Source organism: Oncorhynchus masou, unplaced genomic scaffold, assembly GCF_036934945.1.
Source record: "Oncorhynchus masou masou isolate Uvic2021 unplaced genomic scaffold, UVic_Omas_1.1 unplaced_scaffold_1446, whole genome shotgun sequence".
Lineage (NCBI taxonomy): Eukaryota > Metazoa > Chordata > Actinopteri > Salmoniformes > Salmonidae > Oncorhynchus > Oncorhynchus masou.
Window position 1 is genome coordinate 24,216 of NW_027004433.1, and position 16,226 is coordinate 40,441.

The 16,226-nt window shown below is 42.0% G+C and overlaps 1 long non-coding RNA gene across 2 annotated transcripts; it reads right to left on the minus strand.

Annotated features, from left to right (window-relative positions):
* Window positions 1-7,072: 7,072 nt before the first annotated feature.
* On the minus strand, window positions 7,073-14,617 carry LOC135530872 (uncharacterized). 2 transcript variants are annotated; one of them, XR_010453915.1, is made up of 4 exons: window positions 14,340-14,617; window positions 13,822-13,948; window positions 10,219-10,322; window positions 7,073-7,374 (listed from the first exon to the last, which is right to left on the minus strand). It is a non-coding gene; the product is annotated as an uncharacterized LOC135530872 (long non-coding RNA). The 2 variants fall into 2 exon arrangements; XR_010453914.1 differs by lacking the exon at window positions 14,340-14,617 and having other exon boundaries at window positions 13,822-14,163.
* Between the last annotated feature and the right edge of the window lie 1,609 nt (window positions 14,618-16,226).

Genomic DNA, 16,226 nt, shown 5'->3' on the forward strand with positions numbered 1-16,226 from the left:
TCCATAATAAACCCCAGGAAGAGTAGCCGCTGCCTTGGCAGGAACTAATGGGGATCCATAATAAACCCCAGGAAGAGTAGCTGCTGCTGCCTTGGCAGTAGCTAACAGAGATCCATAATAAACCCCAGGAAGAGTAGCTGCTGCCTTGGCAGTAGCTAATAGGGATCCATAATAAACCCCAGGAAAGTTTAGCTGGCAGGTTCCAAGGAAGAGTAGCTGCTGCCTTGGCAGGAACTAATGGGGATCCATAATAAACCCCAGGAAGAGTAGCTGCTGCCTTGGCAGGAACTAATGGGGCAGTAGCTGCTGCCTTGACATGAACTGATGGGGATCCATGATAAACCCCAGGAAGAGTAGCTGCTGGGATCCATGATAAACCCCAGGAAGAGTAGCTGCTGGGATCCATAATAAACCCCAGGAAGAGTAGCTGCTGCCTTGACATGAACTGATGGGGATCCATAATAAACCCCAGGAAGAGTAGCTGATGCCTTGACAGTAACTAATGGGGATCCATAATAAACCCCAGGAAGAGTAGCTGCTGCCTTGGCAGGAACTAATGGGGATCCATAATAAACCCCAGGAAGAGTAGCTGCTGCCTTGGCAGGAACTAATGGGGATCCATAATAAACCCCAGGAAGAGTAGCTGCTGCCTTGGCAGTAGCTAATAGGGATCCATAATAAACCCCAGGAAGAGTAGCTGCTGCCTTGGCAGTAGCTAATAGGGATCCATAATAAACCCCAGGAAGAGTAGCTGCTGCCTTGGCAGGAACTAATGGGGATCCATAATAAACCCCAGGAAGAGTAGCTGCTGCCTTGGTAGGAACTAATGGGGATCCATAATAAACCCCAGGAAGAGTAGCTGCTGCCTTGGCAGTAGCTAATAGGGATCCATAATAAACCCCAGGAAGAGTAGCTGCTGCCTTGGCAGTAGCTAATAGGGATCCATAATAAACCCCAGGAAGAGTAGCTGCTGCCTTGGTAGGAACTAATGGGGATCCATAATAAAGACAAATACATCAACGTGAGTGGTTACTTCCAGGGAGGGTGCTTCCATAACTTCATTAGGGAGTTTGAAAGAACCCTGCATCATGTCCCCTAGTGTGCGTCACAAATGGCACCCTATTCCCTATTTAGTGCATCACTTTTGTGCACTATGAAGGGTACAGTGTGTCATTTGGGATGCAACTTTGTGTGGAATAACCCTCTGTTGCTGCATCCTACATATCCCTGTCTCTTAAAGGCTAAACACACACACACACACACACACACACACACACACACACACACACACACACACACACACACACACACACACACACACACACACACGGCTATCCTATGGCCCCTCATTAATGATTGCTGCGTCATTCTCCTGAATCTATAGCCGTAGAAACAACATCACTATTTCATTGGGGATTGATTTGATTGTCCTTTCCGTGGCCATTATTTAGGGTGGAGACCATGAAAAGGATCTTGCATCTCAATTTAGAGAGAAGGACCATAAAGAAGATTAAAAATGCATCCCAAATGGCACCCTATTCCCTATATAGTGCACTACTTTGACAAGTGCTCAAAGGACTCTGGTCTAAAGTCGTGCACTATATAGAGAATAGGATGTCATTTGGGACACATATTAATCTTCTTTATGGTCCTTCTCCCTTAACTGGGATGCAAGATCCTTTTCATGGTCTCCATGCCAACGAAGCAGAGTCTGAGTTTACCATCTCGGATGAAAAGGTTCAAGATAAAAGGCATCATATTGGATGAAACTGCAGCAAGGGTGAAAAGTGTGCTGAAACGCATGCAGTCTGACTTAAAAACAACAGCTCGTCCATATACTAAAAACTAGTGCATGACTATAAAGGGAATAGGGCGCCATTTGTTTTAGGATCAGCTTTAATACTGCCAATCGACTGTGGCTTCTATCAATGTAATTGTCTGCATCATTTCCAATCCTCTTTTTTATAAATATATATATTATTTTATATTTTTATATATATACTGTCTACATTTATATATATATATATATATATATATATATATATATATATATATATATATATATATATATATATATATATATATATATATATATATACTGTATTATTTTCCCCTAACCCTACCACCCCTTCTCTAATTGGAGTAGACTAATGGACAACAACACTTAGGCTATTACAGTACTTCCAGCGTATACAAGACACAGTATATTTTACATTAGTTATCTTTTTTTTTTTTTTTTTTTTTTTTAGTCCCACGATGCTCTTTTTCACAATCTATACTGTAGTCTAGCTCTCATCTCTAGACATCACCCATTCCATTATGGAGTGATCATCAGCATCATCATTATCGCTAAACCCTATTTCTCACACCTCTCCAATCAATAAAGCCTTGAGTTTGCAGCTCAGACATTTTGTAGACATAGACATAGGCCTAAAACGCTCATTCCAAACAACCACCATCTCCTTCCAACAAAACAAAAAACTGAAGAATCTCTTTTAGATCTGGGAGAAAATGACATATATTCCTGAATGCCAATATGAGTACTGGATGCAAGGCATCTCCAGATAGGTAGCTAACTCAGGGCCCCTACAACTGTTGTAGGCATCTGGTCCAGATAGGTAGTTAACTCAGGGCCCCTACAACTGTATTAGGCATCTGGTCCAGATAGGTAGCTAACTCAGGGCCCCTAGGCACTGGTCCAGATAGGTTGTCAGGGCAATCTGGTCTGGTCCAGATAGGTAGCTAACTCAGGGCCCCAACAACTGTTGTAGGCATCTGGTCCAGATAGGTAGCTAACTCAGGGCCCCTACAACTGTTGTAGGCATCTGGTCCAGATAGGTAGCTAACTCAGGGCCCCTACAACTGTTGTAGGCATCTGGTCCAGATAGGTAGCTAACTCAGGGCCCCTACAACTGTTGTAGGCATCTGGTCCAGATAGGTAGCTAACTCAGGGCCCCTACAACTGTTGTAGGCATCTGGTCCAGATGTAGGCATCTGGTCCAGATAGGTAGCTAACTCAGGGCCCCTACAACTGTTGTAGGCATCTGGTCCAGATAGGTAGCTAACTCAGGGCCCCTACAACTCAGGGTACAACTGTAGGCATCTGGTCCAGATATAGGTAGCTAACTCAGGGCCCCTACAACTGTTGTAGGCATCTGGTCCAGATATAGGTAGCTAACTCAGGGCCCCTACAACTGTATTAGGCATCTGGTCCAGATATAGGTAGCTAACTCAGGGCCCCTACAACAACTGTCCAGATTAGGCATCTGGTCCTGTTGTAGGATATAGGTAGCTAACTCAGGGCCCCTACAACTGTATTAGGCATCTGGTCCAGATATAGGTAGCTAACTCAGGGCCCCTACAACTGTATTAGGCATCTGGTCCAGATATAGGTAGCCCCTACAACTGTATTAGGCATCTGGTCCAGATATAACTCAGGGCCCCTACAACTGTTGTAGGCATCTGGTCCAGATAGGTAGCTAACTCAGGGCCCCTACAACTGTATTAGGCATCTGGTCCAGATATAGGTAGCTAACTCAGGGCCCCTACAACTGTATTAGGCATCTGGTCCAGATATAGGTAGCTAACTCAGGGCCCCTACAACTGTATTAGGCATCTGGTCCAGATATAGGTAGCTAACTCAGGGCCCCATCTGGTCCAACTGCCCCTACAACTGTATTAGGCATCTGGTCCAGATATAGGTAGCTAACTCAGGGCCCCTACAACTATACTAGGCATCTGGTCCAGATATAGGTAACTCAGGGCCCCTAACTCAGGGCATCTGGTCCAGATATAGGTAGCTAACAACTACAACTGTATTAGGCATCTGGTCCAGATATAGGTATTAGGCATCTGGTCCAGATATAGGTAGCTAACTCAGGGCCCCTACAACTGTATTAGGCATCTGGTCCAGATATAGGTAGCTAACTCAGGGCCCCTACAACTGTATTAGGCATCTGGTCCAGATATAGGTAGCTAACTCAGGGCCCCTACAACTGTATTAGGCATCTGGTCCAGATATAGGTAGCTAACTCAGGGCCCCTACAACTGTATTAGGCATCTGGTCCAGATATAGGTAGCTAACTCAGGGCCCCTACAACTGTATTAGGCATCTGGTCCAGATATAGGTAGCTAACTCAGGGCCCCTACAACTATACTAGGCAGATAGTTAGTTAACTCAGGGCCCCTACAACTGTATTAGGCATCTGGTCCAGATATAGGTAGCTAACTCAGGGCCCCTACAACTATACTAGGCATCTGGTCCAGATAGGTATCTAACCCTACGGGGGCAACCAGCCAGTACTTTGCCATCATCTGAAGTACAATAGCTTGTGGGATTTAGATAAAGAGACATGGAGATGATCTGTCAGTGATCTGGTTGTAACAGATCCAGTTCCTGTGTGGCTCAGTTATAGCATAGTGCTAGAAACACCAGGGTTATGAGTTCGATTCCCACTTAAACATATGTACTCACTGTTCTGTAAATCGATTTGGATACAAGCATCTGCTAAATGTAATATTTTATATATGTTAATATAAAACATAGAAGGTGTCAATGACTCAGAACATAAACCTTGAGTCATTTGGTCTGATGTAGTCTGTCCACTAGAAATTACAACAGAGGTAGGTCAAATATTTACAGTACTTGGAAACCAGAGGTAGGTAACATATTTACAGTACTCATTAGAAAACACTGAGGTAGGTAACATATTTACAGTACTCATTAGAAAACACAGAGGTAGGTAACATATTTACAGTACTCATTAGAAAACACTGAGGTAGGTAACATATTTACAGTACTCATTTAGGTAACATATTTACAGTACTCATTAGAAAACACAGAGGTAGGTAACATATTTACAGTACTCATTAGAAAACACTGAGGTAGGTAACATATTTACAGTACTCATTAGAAAACACTGAGGTAGGTAACATATTTACAGTACTCCTCATTAGAATACACAGAGAGACAGCTAGACTGAATAACACCCAGGCTTCACAGTTGTCAAAATATCCCCTGAATCCGTAAAGGGGCCATATTTTGACGAGGTGCAGAAACACACCCTATAAATAGCTTGTGAACACAGCACTGGATAACCTGAGCTCCAGATATACACAGACAGAGAATGGAACAATCTGTCCATCACCCTATAGTTATTGCCTCATTGGTTGTTTTAACATCAACTCCTCCCTCAGAGGAAAACATTGACATGATGAAGCAGAATAATCTTTGCTCTCTCTGATAGTAATAATGGTTCCTATGGGTAAGTGTTTTTTGTGGTTTACCAAGCTTGTGGCTAAAACATTGATAGACCTTGTGAAATATACACCAATAATGTCAAACGTGGCACTAACAAAATGCAATTCACAGTTTTAGACCCAAATGGGCTAATGTGGGCCACCCTGTCACACAGACCAGCCTATCAATCAGCCTGTAAACATGTCTGCTGTCAGCATGTGTATCTCTGTTGTTTATCTGGGGTTACAAATCTAAGTCAAAGCTTTTAACTGACAATACATTTTTTGTTTGTTGTTGGTAAATTCTTATTTACAATGACGGTGTACCCCGGCCAAACCCGGATGTCACTGGCCCAATTGTGCACCGCCCTAATCATAGCCAGATGTTATACAGCCTGGATTCAAACCAGGGACTCTTGAACTGAGATGCAGGGCCTTAGATCGCTGCGCCACTAGGGAGCCTAATAATGTAAACATTAAAATCATTTGGAAGTCTTTGTTGCATACAGTAATAACCTCACAATGTTGACATAAAAACTCAAGAGTTCCAATACAGTGAGTATCAGTAGAGTGGTTAAACAACAGTGAGTATCAGTAGAGTGGTTAAACAGTGAGTATCAGTAGAGTGGTTAAACAACAGTGAGTATCAGTAGAGTGGTTAAACAACAGTGAGTATCAGTAGAGTGGTTAAACAACAGTGAGTATCAGTAGAGTGGTTAAACAACAGTGAGTATCAGTAGAGTGGTTAAACAACAGTGAGTATCAGTAGAGTGGTTAAACAACAGTGAGTATCAGTAGAGTGGTTAAACAGTGAGTATCAGTAGAGTGGTTAAACAACAGTGAGTATCAGTAGAGTGGTTAAACAACAGTGAGTATCAGTAGAGTGGTTAAACAACAGTGAGTATCAGTAGAGTGGTTAAACAACAGTGAGTATCAGTAGAGTGGTTAAACAACAGTGAGTATCAGTAGAGTGGTTAAACAGTGAGTATCAGTAGAGTGGTTAAACAGTGAGTATCAGTAGAGTGGTTAAACAACAGTGAGTATCAGTAGAGTGGTTAAACAGTGAGTATCAGTAGAGTGGTTAAACAGTGAGTATCAGTAGAGTGGTTAAACAACAGTGAGTATCAGTAGAGTGGTTAAACAGTGAGTATCAGTAGAGTGGTTAAACAACAGTGAGTATCAGTAGAATGGTTAAACAACAGTGAGTATCAGTAGGGGTTAACAGCTACTGTGGTTGAGTAAAGTTTGCAAACAACACTCCACTTGCCAACAAGATAAATAGACATGTAATGTACCACAGTGTGTCTGTTGTTGATTAAAGCATGTTAAAGTGCATGAATTGCCTGTATGTACAGGTATTCATCTCATATGTATACGTATATACTGTACTCTATATCATCTACTGCATCTTTATGTAATACATATATCACTAGCCACTTTAACTATGCCACTTTGTTTACATACTCATCTCATATGCATACGTATATACTGTACTCTATATCATCTACTGCATCTTTATGTAATACATGTATCACTAGCCACTTTAACTATGCCACTTTGTTTACATACTCATCTCATATGTATATACTGTACTCTATATCATCTACTGCATCTTTATGTAATACATATATCACTAGCCACTTTAACTATGCCACTTTGTTTACATACTCATCTCATATGTATATACTGTACTCGATACCATCTACTGTATCTTGCCTATGCTGCTTTGTACCATCACTCATTCATATATCTTTATGTACATATTCTTTATCCCTTTACACTTGTGTATAAGACAGTAGTTTTGGAATTGTTAGTTAGATTACTTGTTGGTTATTACTGCATTATCGGAACTAGAAGCACAAGCATTTCGCTACACTCGCATTAACATCTGCTAACCATGTGTATGTGACAAATAAAATTTGATTTGATTTTGATTTGTCTCTTCCAATACAACATATAAACACAACCTGCATTGTGAGTCGTGTGTTTGAGTAAAGCAGTTGAAGTGCATGCAGTACAACATGAAATCTTACCGCATTGTGTGTCTGTGTCTGTCCAACCAGGATGAGGAGGTTGGAGGAGATGATTGACAGGCAGAAGTTGATTAGGATGATGGACCGCTCAGACCGGATATATCTGGAATAACGGGAAGTACTGGATCAACAAATGAAAAATTACAATCAACACAACACCACAACAATCACCAATCAACATTCTTCCATTAATTAATACTAGGCCAGTACTACCAGGCCATTACTACCAGGCCACTACTACTAGACCATTACTACTAAGCCATTACTACCAGGCCTCTACTACTAGACCATTACTACTAGGCCATTACTACTAGGCCATTACTACTAGACCATTACTACTAGGCCATTACTACTAGGCCATTACTACTAGACCATTACTACTAGACCATTACTACTAGGCCATTACTACTAGGCCAATACAACCAGGGCATTACTACTAGGCCATTACTACTAAGCCACTACTACCAGGGCACTACTACTAGACCATTACTACCAGGCCATTACTACCAGGCCACTAATACTAGGCCATTACTACTAGGCCATTACTACTTGGCCATTACTACTCGGTCACTACTACTAGGCCATTACTACTAGGCCATTACTACTAGACCATTACTACTAGACCATTACTACTAGGCCATTACTACTAGGCCAATACAACCAGGGCATTACTACTAAGCCACTACTACCAGGCCACTACTACTAGACCATTACTACTAAGCCATTACTACCAGGCCTCTACTACTAGACCATTACTACTAGGCCATTACTACTAGGCCATTACTACTAGACCATTACTACTAGGCCATTACTACTAGGCCATTACTACTAGACCATTACTACTAGACCATTACTACTAGGCCAATACAACCAGGGCATTACTACTAGGCCATTACTACTAAGCCACTACTACCAGGGCACTACTACTAGACCATTACTACCAGGCCATTACTACCAGGCCACTAATACTAGGCCATTACTACTAGGCCATTACTACTTGGCCATTACTACTAGGTCACTACTACTAGGCCACTACTACTAGGCCACTACTACTAGGCCATTACTACTAGGACATTACTACTAGGCCATTACTACTAGGACATTACTACTAGGACATTACTACTAGGCCATTACTACTAGGCCATTACTACTAGGCCATTACTACTAGGCCATTACTACTAGGCCATTACTACTAGGCCATTACTACTAAGCCAACTACTACTAGGCCACTACTACTAGGCCACTACTACTAGGCCATTACTACTAGGCCATTACTACTAGGCCACTACTACTAGGCCATTACTAGGCCACTACTAGTAGGCCACTACTACTAGGCCATTACTACTAGGCCATTACTACTAGGCCATTACTACTAGGCCATTACTACTAGGACATTACTACTAGGCTATTACTACTAGGCCATTACTACTAGGACATTACTGCTAGGCCATTACTACTAGGCCATTACTACTAGGCCATTACTACTAAGCCACTACTACTAGGCCACTACTACTAGGCCACTACTACTAGGCCATTACTACTAGGCCTAAACAAAGGGATATTTGGCACCAATTTGGTGAGCAAGTCATGTGATAGTGTAGGATACTCACACGGATATGAATCAGAAATACACAAACAATGTTATGTATGTTTGTTATGTCTGTATATTAAGGATATTTTATGAATCATACAGGTTTACTATTGAAAGCTGGTTATTGCTGTATTATCATTCCCTGTTATGGCCATCCGTACGACCAGTTAGCATATTGCATAGACATACAAATCAAATCAAATAATATTTGTCACATGTGCCGAAAACAACAGGTGTAGACCTTACGGTGAAATGCTTACTTACATTTTAAAAATAAGAGTTAAGAAAAATATTGACGAAATAAACTAAAGTAAAAAATAAAAGAGCAACAATAAAATAACAATAGCGAGGCTATATACTACATGACCAGAAGTATGTGGACACCTGCTCGTTCAACATCTTATTCCAAATTCATGGGCATTAATATGTAGTTGGTCCCTCCTTTGCTGCTATAACAGCCTCCATTCTTATAGGAAGGCTTTCCACTATATATTGGAATTTTGCTCTGTGCAGGCCAGTCAAGTTCTTTCACACCGATCTCGACAAACCACTTCTGTATGGACCTCGCTTTGTGCACGGTCCTTCCCCAAACTGTTGCCACAAAGTTGGAAGCATAGAATCATCTAGAATGTAATTTTATGCTGTAGTGTTAAGATTTCCCTGCACTGGAACTAAGGGACCGAGCCCGAACCATGAAAAACAGCCCCAGACCATTATTCCTCCTCCACCAAACTTTACAGTTGGCACTATGCATTGTGGCAGGAAGCATTCTCCTAGCATCCGCCAAACCCAGATGTATCCATCAGACTGCCAGATGGTGAAATGTGATTCATCACTCAAGAGAAAGCATTTCCACTGCTACAGATATCTACTCGCTACGTGCTTCAGCACTCATCAGTCTCATTCTTTGAGCTTGTGTGGCCTACCACTTTGCGACTGAGCCGTTGTTGCTCCTAGACGTACCACTTTGCGGCTGAGCTGTTGTTGCTCCTAGACATTTCCACTTCACAATAACAGCACTGACAGTTGACTGGGGCAGCTCCAGCACGAACTGACTTGGAAAAGTGGCATCCTATGACGGTGCCACTTTTCAAGTCACTGAGCTCCTCAGTAAGGCCAATCCACTGCCAATGTGTGTCTATGGAGATTGCATGGCTGTGTGCTAGCCATCTCGTCTAGCACACAGCCACGCTTATACACCTGTCAGCAACGGGTGTGGCTGAACTAGCCGAATCCACTCATTTGAAGGGGGAGTCCACATACTTTTGTATATATAGTGTACATCAATTCATATATTCATATTCACCATGTCAACATGGGTTTCAGTGTATAAATCACTGGTTGTATTGTACTCACCTCCATAGAATAGCATAGACCACGAGCAACAGGATCAAGGCGAGACAGGACAGACCACAACCAATGATCAAAGTCACAGAGGGGACCGCTGAGTACTCCATGGTCTGTAGGAGACAGAGACAGAAGGAAGTAGATATTACACCTGCTTTGTGTTGGTGCTAAAGCTTCGGACACACTAATCAAAACACTTTTTATAGCTGCTTTGGGTTGGTGTTAAAATATCAGCCACAGGGCCTCCAGAGTTGCGCAGCGGTCTAAGGCACTGCACCGTATTGCATCGGGTTCGATCTCAGGATGTGTCACTGCCGGCAGTGGCTGGGAAACCCATGAGGCGGCGCACAGTTGGCCTGGCGTCATCCGGGTTAGGGGAGGGTTTGGCCGGCCGGGATTTCCTTGTCCCATCATCATCTAGTGACTCCTTGTGTCGGCCGGGCGCCTGCAAGATGACTTTGGTCGCCAGCTGGACAGTGTTTTCTCCGACACATTGGTGCGGCTGGCTTCCGGGTTAAGCGAGCAGTGTGTCAAGAAGCAGTGCGCCTTGGCAGGGTTGTGTTTTTTCGGAGGATGCATGGCTCTCGACCTTTGCCTCTCATGAGTCCGTAGGGGAGATGCAGCGACGGGACAAGACTAACTACCAATTGGATATCACGATAAAGGGGTAAAAGTACAACAACAAAAAATACAAAATGAACAGCCACTGACTGGAAAATAGACCAATCAGTTGATGTTATTAAATCTTAAACCACGAATAGAACTGTAAAACAAACCAATCAAAACATCACAACAAGTCGGCCATTTTGAGATGTTCTGTATTGAATGGTTTCACCAACGCCAATACAAACCGAATTGGGGAGAGGAGGGGAGCCAGTGTGTTTGTGTGCATGTGCGTGTGTGTGTGTGCGCTTTGCAGTCTTTCTTCATCCTGAATTTGATAGCATTGGTGATTAATGTAATCTAAAAAATCTGTTGCTTTCTTAACTAACCATTCATCTCAAGATCGTGATTGCAGTGTCTACTCTACGTCTCGAAATAAAACAAAATCCCTAATAAAACGAGCCATTCCCCATACATCTCTACTCTACAGTGGAATCCTATTTCCCTTTATTAATCAGATATTCATGAATATTGAATCAAGAGAGAAAAAAGAGGGTCCCTATTAAGAAAAGAGACCATTTTCACTGATTGACATTGAGGATGGTCTAAAAGAGACATCAGAGTCTACGTGACAGAATTACATAGAGACTCCACAGAAATGAGCATAGAATTACCACTGGTGTAAAGTACTTAAGTAAAACTACTTGAAGGTACTATTTAAGTAGTTTTTGGGGGTATCTGTACTTTACTATTTATTTTTTTGACAACTTTTATTTTGACTTCACTACATTCCTAAAGAAATAATGTACATTTTACTCCATACATTTTCCCTGACACCCAAAAGTACAGGTTACATTTTGAATGCTTAGCAGGACAGGAGCATGGTCCAATTCAACACTTATCAAGAGAACATCCCTGGTCATCCCTACTGCCTCTGATCTGGCAGACTCACTAAACAGAGAACATCCCTGGTCATCCCTACTGCCTCTGATCTGGCAGAATTACTAAACAGAGAACATCCCTGGTCATCCCTACTGCCTCTGATCTGGCAGACTTACTAAACAGAGAACATCCCTGGTCATCCCTACTGCCTCTGATCTGGCAGAATTACTAAACAGAGAACATCCCTGGTCATCCCTACTGCCTCTGATCTGGCAGAATTACTAAACAGAGAACATCCCTGGTCATCCCTACTGCCTCTGATCTGGCAGACTCACTAAACAGAGAACATCCCTGGTCATCCCTACTGCCTCTGATCTGGCAGAATTACTAAACAGAGAACATCCCTGGTCATCCCGACTGCCTCTGATCTGGCAGACTTACTAAACAGAGAACATCCCTGGCCATCCCTACTGCCTCTGATCTGGCAGAATTACTAAACAGAGAACATCCCTGGTCATCCCTACTGCCTCTAATCTGGCAGACTTACTAAACAGAGAACATCCCTGGTCATCCCTACTGCCTCTGATCTGGCAGACTTGCTAAACACAAATGCTTTGTATGTCAATTTTATCTGCATGTTGTACCCCTGGCTATCCGTACATTTAAAAATAAAATAAAAAACTGTGCCATCTGGTTTCCTTAATATTAGCAATTTGAAATGATTTATACTTTTACACTTACTTTTGATACTTAAGCATATTTAAAACCAAATACTTTTAGACTTTTCCTCAAGTAGTATTTGACTAGGTGACTTTCACTTTTACTTGAGTAATTCTATATTAAGGTATCTTTTACTCAAGTATGGCAATTGGGTACTTTTCCCACCACTGAGAATTACACACGCACTCCATAAAATAGTGCTTAGAATTACATACAGAAGTCATTTATAAGATTGCATTGAGTAGGAGCCTCTCCTAACGTAATAAAGTTGACAATCTACCAATGCCAACCAAATAAGATCCTTGTTTATTTTATCTACTGTTACTGCCTCTTAATTAACACCTAACCTTTCCCAGGATTCCACTTGATATAGGTTGTATCCCAAATGACACCCTATTCCCTATTTAGTGACCTACTTTTGACCAGGGCCCATAGGGCTGTGGTCAAAAGTTGTGCACTAAATAGGGAATAGGGTGCCATTTGGGATGCCGCCATAGCTTCTCTTTCCCAGCCCCCTCCCACAGATCACCAGTCATTGTGACATGGGCAGGGCAAGGCACTGAGTTATTAACCTGGTGCACTGCTGCCAGAGAGGAACACAATGCTATCAATCCCACAGATCACACTTTTCTCTACTCCATTCACAACATTTGAGTAATGGTGGAAGTGCTGAGCAACAGATATGATTTCACACGTGACAGTCAGTCCTGAGGGCCCGATCCCTCATCTTTTTTTATTTTCCTCTTATGACATCATGTTGCAAATCACTGGCACTGTTAACTGTTACACAAATGAGTAACACACAGGAACGTAAGACTAGCTATTATTTGAAATTAAAAAAACTGAATATGGCATTAGTACTAGATCTAATTAGACCTAGTTCATTATGTGACGCTAATCTTTTGTAAGATAACATGACACTTCTCATTGAACTCCTTTATCTATACTTGTAATATTTGAATATGAATTGATGAGCTGAGCCCATACACAACCTGTAGGCTAAAGTCAGTCAACAACATGCACTGGCCTGTGTAAACACACACACACACACACACGCACGCACGCACGCACGCACGCACGCACACACACACACACACACACACACACACACACACACACACACACACACACACACACACACACACACACACACACACACACCAAAGCCAGTCAAGCTCACCAATGCAGAGCATTATCAAAATCATCTAGACAGCACATCCAGACTGAGATTGATGAAAAGAGACTCACCTTCACCTATAGGCTACACTAACTGAGATAAAGACCCCTGATTATGGGGAAACAAACACATCGATTGAAATTCCAACCAAAGCAAAGCAATGAAGCACATTCTAGCACCCTCCTCTGCATTAATCCATAAATGAATAGAACAAAAATCCCACTACTTACTATTTCTCTTGGTTGCTGTGCCAAAATGGCGAAGGTAGATACACGATCACATAAGCATTTTGTATGGGATGCATCGGTTAGTACGGTTTTACATCCTTTACTCGACCAGGTTCCCCAAGAATCGTTCCTGCAAGAAGAAGAGATGCGATCGTTTCATTAATTCCAGCGCTCTCTCACTTTCACAAGGATTGGACAAATCTGAACGAATGAAACCTTTAATAGTGTAACATTGAATCTGTTTTAACTAATAACGGAAATCTCAATGCGAATAAGGAAGTGGTATCAACACGCAATTTCGCCAGGCTACAAAAAGCATTTAGCTCGACCGGGAGAAGGAAAAAAAAGGTTGAGAGAGGGAGAGAGGGAGAGAAAGGAGGGGACGAAGGGAGCTGTCCAAACGTGGGTGGTTCTGATTGATTAAATTGCTCTATAGGCTGTTAAACGCAACAATTGCTTTCAAAAACCTTAGGCTACATATCAATTTTTCTGCGTTTTTCTAGAGAAACTATCATCTTTACCGCTATGTCTTTAGGCGAGAGCCTATTGAGCGCGTCTGGGTTATCTTCCGGAACGATTTTGTTGTTCTCTTTTCTTCCGTTCTCAATGCTTAGGCTATTATTATTACTAGGCTCCTGTCGCTTTCTTTTTCGGTTGATCTGTTTTCCTCAACTATTTTAATTAGTGGGTTTGTTATGCTTCCTACGGGAACATTTCACCCTGGAAACCGTGGACAGCCTGAGATTGATACTCCGCTTCTCTCTGCTGCTGCAACAGCGGCTTTGGGAGGTTGGCTCACAGGTTACAAAATAGGGATATATTTTCCTAGGTTTGATATTTTCCTAGGATGATATCTGTTGCGCTCTTTCTCATTTGTTCAAGGCATGTAAAACATTTCCGAACGCAAGCATTGGTATTGTTCAACGTTGGCAAAACCGTTCAGGAAAAATGATTGCATAACCAATGATACTCCACCCCACGGAAACGGCGCGGATGGTAGCTGCCCGGTTCCCGTTCTCCCCTCCTCATAGCAGGTAACATGATAGAGAGGAGAGGAAAGGAAAGCACGTTTCGTCTATTTACTGGCAGTAGCCTAAATCTCCCTCTCACTACGAACCTTCACAAAGAATGTCAGGACAAAAACTCGCACATAAGTCCTTAAGATAGTGTCCCATGTGAAATACATTTCTGATTGGTATTATTTTATGAAAAATAAAAAACACCGAGATGTGTGCAGTCTTTTTATAAACATCCTTTAATGTATAGGCTGAAAAGTTAATTATTCACCCAGCAACAACTATTTAATGAGAAAGGAACGAGGCAAGTAAATTAAATCACTCACTTCATCCCCTCACACACACACACACACACACACACACACACACACACACACACACACACACACACACACACACACACACACACACACACACACACACACACACACACACACACACACACACACACACACACACACACACACACACACACACACACGCACACACACGCACGCACGCACGCACACACACACGCACATACACCAGGGCAGTGGATGCAGACCTTTGAGGGGGCAGGTACTCAAAATTAAAAATCTACTTTCTTAATTAATATTCATAACTCGAAATTCATAATATACTCACTGTCTCTATAGCATTGGCCTATTTACAGCACATTCTTCAGTTATTGTAAGCAAGTTAATGCCAGTGATTCCTAGTAGTAGGTTACTAACTAATCTCGTCCATCTGCCAGCTCTCTTGCTGTCAAACAAACAATTCGAGCCTGGAGACGACTTTAGCTACTAACTAGAGACAGATGAGTGAAATATGGAAAAGGGTGGCTATTTGCTGATCATAGCGAATTATGATGTAAATCTACTGGTTAGCTAGCTAGCTAGTTAGCTAGGCTGTCAATACTTTTTTTCATGATTTAAGTTTGTTCTGCTGGCGACATCTTCATCTTACTAACAAACACTCGAATTGCCCCCTTTTCTGTCCATAACAGAGAGAGACAAAAGTAGCCTACCAGTATTCAAACTCACCGCCTGTAACCAGCACAGCGCACTACACGCACAGAGATGAGATGAGTGCGAGTTTGAGGGCGGGGGACGGGTATAATTGCCAATATTGAAGATTAATGAAATGAGCTGTTTTGATGTGCAATTCTTGAGCTGTTTTAAAATAAATTTGATGTGCATTTGATGTGAAACAAAAGCTTTTCACAATGAAGACATATAGGATGCACTCAACAGGTTGTCAAGTCATCTCTATGGTGGATAGGCCTACTCATAACTGAGTAAAGAACAGTTAGTGTTTAAATGTAAACTGTTTCAGTTAATGTTTTATTGTAAACTGATTCAGTTCATGTTTAAATGTAAATTGATTCAGTAATGTTTTAATGTAAACTGATTC